At 45.2% G+C, this 6,000-nt stretch overlaps 1 protein-coding gene across 4 annotated transcripts in view; it reads left to right on the top strand.

Moving 5' to 3' along the window:
* The first annotated feature begins 306 nt into the window (after window positions 1–306).
* Window positions 307–6,000, top strand: part of WNK3 (WNK lysine deficient protein kinase 3) — a 165,693-nt gene continuing 159,999 nt past the window's right edge. The window contains exon 1 of one of the 4 annotated variants that reach the window (XM_021932693.2): window positions 307–590. The gene's annotated coding sequence lies outside the window, so the exon portion shown is untranslated. Of the gene's footprint in view, window positions 712–6,000 lie in introns of all 4 variants that reach the window. The other 3 variants (XM_021932692.2, XM_031660810.1, XM_021932694.2) reach the window with 3 other exon arrangements.

The raw sequence follows: 6,000 nt of genomic DNA, 5'->3' as shown, positions 1-6,000 counted from the left end.
AAGGGTGGGCAGTGGGGGGCTAGGAAGTAGTGTGTGCTTGGACTTTTCTTCTTCTTCTCTGAGGGGAGAGGGTAGAGCGAGAGGGCTTCGGAACACACAGGAGGTGTCGCGCGTGCTTCCTCTAAGAGGTTTTCTCTTTGCAAGGGGGAGAAGCCTTTCTCCTCGACGCGCATCCCTGTCTCCCGCGGCGCCGAGGGGGCGGGAGGCGTGCGCGCACTCTCGTTGGCTGGCCACTCGGCACCTCGCCGCGATAGAGGCGGTTCCGAGTTGGGGCTGCTCCGTTGGCTTTCTCCGCCCCTCCCCCTCTGCTGTTCTCCCCTCCCTTCCCCGCCCCCCTCCGCCCCTCTCTCCTACCCGTCCGAATTCCCTGGCTGGAGTACGCGTGCGTCTGCTCAGCTCCGGGCCGAGCGCGAGCTCGGGCTCGTACCCTGCTCCCCTCTCTCCGCCCGCTCTTTACCTACCGGCCGTAGCTGGCCCGGTGGGCTCGCGGGGAGACGCTCACGCGCGCAAGCGCACACGACGCGGAGCGGAGCTCGAGACATCGAGGAGAGGAGTAAGAAGCATCGGAGGAGGCGATCGAGGAGGAGGCGGTGTGTGTGTATGTTTCTGTTCTACGGTGTGGCTTGTCGTGGGGCGAGAGGAGGCTCGAGAGAGGGCGAGGGAGAAGCGAAAAGAGTCAGAGAGTCCTCCTCTGCGAGAGCCTCTAATCTGGTGAGGGTCCCGGGCCGGCCGGGGCGCTAGGAGAGAGGGAGGAGGCCGGGGGGCGTGTCTGGGATCGGGCTGAGAGATGAATGGGCCAGGGATGAATGGAGGGAGGCAGCGGCGGCCAAGAGTCTGTTAGGAGTAAGCGCCCTAGCGGGGGGCGGCTTGACCGAGGCAGGGTGAGTGCGTTCACCAGTCGGTACCGGACGAGGTCGGGCTCGGGGCTAAGGGGCTGTCGAAACCGCTGAATAGGCGGAGAGGAAAATGAAAAGGGGGAAAGTGGGGAAGGGCAGGTTTGAGGCTGAGGTGCGGTTTTTGTTTTGTTTTGTTTTTTGTTTTTGATTTTTTTTTTTTTTTTTTTTGGTTGTTGTTGAGGGGTGACAACTTTGGGAGCTGATGGAAGACCAGGGGACGGGGAAGGTGAGGAGGATACAGGACGGGGACCAGGAGACGGTTGACAAAGGACTGAGTGATCACTTAAGTGAGATTGAAGCTACTGAAAGGGAAGATCGCTTCGGGTGTGGGAAGTTCAGTTGTATTGATGGGAATAGGATGAAGGAAAGAGTAGATTTAATTAAGAGGTTCAGCTAATGTGTGAGGGACTGGATGGGGTGAGGAATATTGCTGGCTTGTTGTGTAAATGTGTTAGGTTCAAGGAGATTCTGAGGTGTTATTTGGGAAGGGGTGGTGTGTGTTGTGTGACTGACAGGTTGGGGATGGGGAGGAGATGGTATGATAGGTGAGGATGAAAGTGGTGAGGTGGCTTCACTGTACTGAAGAGGTTTTGTTTGACTAGTTAAGAGTGGTGAAACATTTATATAATGAGGTGTGGGTGGAAATCCTGCACGTGTGTATCTCCGTATCTTGGGAGTTGAGAGACTTTGTTAAAATGAGACTGAACCCTCAAAACAGATGCGAGTAGTATGGCTATTTTTTCTTAAGAGTTACTGTTGATTGAGACAATTATATGAATAAAACAGCCTTTGAGTTGTGAAAATCTTCTGCATAGTAGTGATTGTATCCAATTTTTGGAGATATCGTTATCTGTTTTTCATCTATAGTAAGTTGTAATACCAAGAGAACTTTTGAAGAGGTCTTAGTATGTGACAGAGCAGCAGGTGTCTTTTAGAGTTTCTATCCTTTGGATTGATGTGTTTAAAAATTGTTTAAACTCGACAGCTCAAGGGAAAGATACCTTGCATTAAAGGATAGCAAAAATGCACTAAAGCTTAGCCCGGCGTGGTGGAGCATGCCTGTAATCCCAGCTACTTGGGAGGCTGAGGCAGAAGAATCTGTTGAACCCGGGAGGCAGAGGTTGCAGCTAGCCAAGATTGTGCCACTGCACTCTAGCCTGGGCGACAGAGCGAGACTCTGTCTTAAAAAATCCACTAAAGCTGACTTTGAACTAAAATAATTGTACATGATTTTTTTGGTCATTCCGAATTTATCTTGTTTGAAAATTGGCATTCGCTTTTTGGTGTGAGTTTAAATTACAACAGATTACGTGAACATTTTGTTCTCTGAATACTTATCTTCTGATAAGGATGTCTTGTCCTGGTCTCATTCTGTTCTGGGTCAAGATTAATGGTTATGGATTTTAATGTTTTGTGATTATTTTTTACAAATTTTACTGATATATATTTAGTTTTCTTGGAAATGTTGCAAACTTGAGAACATTCCCATGCTGTTTTTCTTTTATTCTGCTTTGATATTGGAAAGAGTGTAATCCTTGTTTAGGCTACCCACAGTTCGAATACAGAAGGTCATATTCTGTTCATAGTCTCTCAGATTGAGATGAATACTTAATGTATTAAATAGTACAGTAGAAGTATAAAGGCACTATAAGAGCCTGGAAATGTTGCACTAACTCAACCAGGCAAGGCGGTCTCCCAGTTTTTTGAACTAGATGTTTCTAGAGTGAAGGGCATTCACATTTTGGGTCTTGAAAGTGTAAGCATGGTATATTTGGAGAATGGAATGAGATAAGGCTGGAATCTTAGGTTGAGGCTGGGGTGAATTAGGAACTCTTGATTGTTTAAGAAGGGGAATAACAAACAGATTTATGGTGTTTCTGCCTTTGCTTCTGATGTCCCCCTCTACCTGGAATGCTTTCTCTCCCCCTTCTCTTGAATTTGAACTCATGCTTTTAAAACTTAACATCTGTCACCAGCTATTCCTGAAAGCCTTTCCTGGTTTCCCTTTCTTCCTTTTCAAAAACTCCACCAAGCTAGGTTAGGTCTCCCTCTTTAGAGTTCTGTCATACCTTGTACATAATTTTATTACGGCACTTCGGTTGGGAGGCAGGTAGGAAAGGCATTTTTCTCCTTCTATCTGAAAGAGAAATGAAGCCCAGAAAAACAAGACTTGCCCTAGTAACTGGTGGGCCCCGGAATTCTGACTTCTAGACCATTGTTGATCTTCATATCACAGGTTTACGTTTGCTTATATAATTATAGTTTTAAGAGTTAGATTTCTGTAGTGTTGACTTAACTTTCTTCCATAGAGTTTCTGTTTTTTCTGTATTGTTCATTGCTGAGCCAGTAAATGATAAAGCCAGTGGCTGCAAAGAACCAGAGTAGACAGAAGTAAAGAAAATAATGGTTATTATTATTATTTCTTAGAGAGAGTCTCGCTCTGTCACCCAGGCTGGAGTGCAGCAGCGTGATCTTGGCTTACTGCAACCTCCGCCTCCCAGGTTCAAGCAATTCTCCTGCCTCAGCCTCCCTAGTAGCTGGGATTACAGGCACGCGCCACCATGCCTGGCTTATTTTTGTATTTTTAGTAGAGATGGGGTTTCCCCACGTTGGCCAGACTGGTCTCAAACTCCTGACCTCAAGTGATCCGCCCACTTCAGCCTCTCAAAGTGCTGGGATTACAGGCATGAGTCACCGCGCCCGGCCGCTATCAGATTTCTAGTCAGATAATTGAAATAAAAATAATTAACAGAGGGCTTAATTTTTTTTATTTTTAAATAATACTTATTAGTATATTTAACTGATTTTTTAAAAAATAATTATTTTATTATTTTTTAAGTTCTGGGGTACATGTGCAGGATGTGCAGGTTTGTTACATAGATAAACGTGTGCCATGGTGGTTTGCTGCACCTACCAACCCATCACCCAGGTATTAAGCCCAGCATGAGTTGGCTCTTTTCCCTAGTACTCTCCCCTCCTTCCGCCTCCCCGACAGGCCACAGTTAACTGTTGTTCCTGGAGGGCTTAAATTTTTGTGTATGTTTTTGTGGGGAAGGAATTGGGTATAAGAAAAAAAAAGACCCTCCTTTCTCAGTCTCTCAATATAAGTAGACGAGCTCTATTTACAGATATACTTGATTTTGTCTCTTGGCCAAAAGCCAGAATTCTTTCAAACGAGTGGGTCTTTTCCATCTTTGTTTGAGATCATAACATTTATGATGCCGTTAGGGGACATTTGATGACTAAAAAACATCTATAAGACATTCATTCAGAAATTTTAAAGCTTCAAAAGTAGAATTGATACAATTTTTAATTGTTTTGATAGAGCTTGTTATGAGATTTGGTTTGGCAAATGTTGAGATTGACTCACTGCAGAAATGAGTTTAAATGCCCTTTCAGGGATATATTTTTCTCATTAACTTTTTTTTTTTTTTTTTGAGACAGGGTTTTGCTCTGTCACCCAGGCTGGAGTGCAGTGGTGCGATCTCGGCTCACTGCAACCTCTGCCTCCCAGGTTCAAGCTATTCTCCTGCCTCAGCCTCCCAAGGAGCTGGGATTATAGGTGCATGCCACCACGCCTGGCTAATTTTTGTATTTTTAGTATAGACGGGGTTTCATCATATTGGCCAGGCTGGTCTCGAACTCTTGACCTTGTGATCCACCTTCCTTGGCCTCCCAAAGTGCTGGGATTACAAGCGTGAGCCCCTGTGCCCGGCCGAAAGAAATGAAGTAGATTGTTTTCTGTGTTTTAGCATGGTAACTTTTTTTTTTGAGACGGACTCTCCGTCACCCAGGCTGGAGTGCAATAGCGCCATCTCGGCTCACTGCAACCTCTGCCTCCAGAGTTCAAACGATTCTCCTGCCTCAGCCTCCTGAGTATTTGGGATTACAGGTGCCTGCCACTACACCTGGCTAATTTTTGTATTTTTAGAAGAGACAGGGTTTCACAATGTTAGCCAGGCTGTTAGCATAGTAACTTTAAAAAATTGTGATAAAATTAATGTAACATAAATTTACCATTTTAACCGTTTTATTTTATTTTATTTTATTTATTTTGAGACGGAGTCTCTCTCTGTCACCCAGGCTGGAGTGCAGTGGCATGATCTTGGCTCACTGCAACCTCTGCCTCCTGTGTTCAAGTGATTCTCCTGCCTCAGCCTCCCAAATAGCTGGGATTACAGGTATGCACCACCACGCCTGGCTAATTTTTGTGTTTTTAGTAGAGACAGGGTTTCTCCATGTTGGTCAGGCTGGTCTCCAACTCCTCACCTCAGGTGATCTGCCTGTCTTGACTTCCCAAAGAGCTGGGATTACAGGCATGAGCCACTGTGCCTGGCCCCATTTTAACCATTTTAAAGTGTACAGTTGTACAGTGGCATTAGGTAACTTCATGATGTTGTGCAGCTAACACCACCTCAAAAGGAAATTCTGTACCCAGTAAGCAGTCACTCCCCATTCTCCCTTCCTCCAAGTCCCAGGTTACCATTAATATTTGCCTATTCTGGATATTTCACGTAAATGGAATCATATAATATATGACCTTTTGTGTCTGGCTTTCACTCAGCATGTTTTTGAGATTCATCTGTGTTGTGGCATGTAGCATTACTTTATTCCCTTTTATGGCTGAGTATTATTCCTTTCTATGGATATATCATATTTTGTTTATCCATTTATCAGTTCATGGATATTTGGGATGTTTCTACCTTTTGGCTTTTATGAATAGTGCTGCTATGAATATCTGCATACAAGTTTTTGTTTGAATACCTGTTTTCATTTATTTTGGGTATACCTAGGAGCACAACTGCTAGGTCATATGTAATCCTATGTTATGTTTTGTTTTGAGACAGGGCTCTGTTGCCCAGGCTGGAGTACAGTGGCATGATCATGGCTTAGTGCAGTTTCAACCACCCAGGCTGAGGCAGTCCTCCCACCTCAGCCTCCTGAGTAGCTGGGACTATAGGTGTGTGCCACCATGCCCCACACCAGGCTAATTTTTTACTTTTGGTAGAGACAAGGTCTCCCTACGTTGCCCAGGCTGGTCATAAACTGAACTCAAGTGATCCTCCTGCCTTAGCCTCTCAAAATACCGGGGTTACAGGCATGA

Source organism: Papio anubis, chromosome X (assembly GCF_008728515.1).
Source record: "Papio anubis isolate 15944 chromosome X, Panubis1.0, whole genome shotgun sequence".
In the NCBI taxonomy this organism is placed as follows: domain Eukaryota; kingdom Metazoa; phylum Chordata; class Mammalia; order Primates; family Cercopithecidae; genus Papio; species Papio anubis.
The sequence above is the reverse complement of the archived record's forward strand: the minus strand, read 5'-3'. Positions and strand labels throughout refer to the sequence as shown.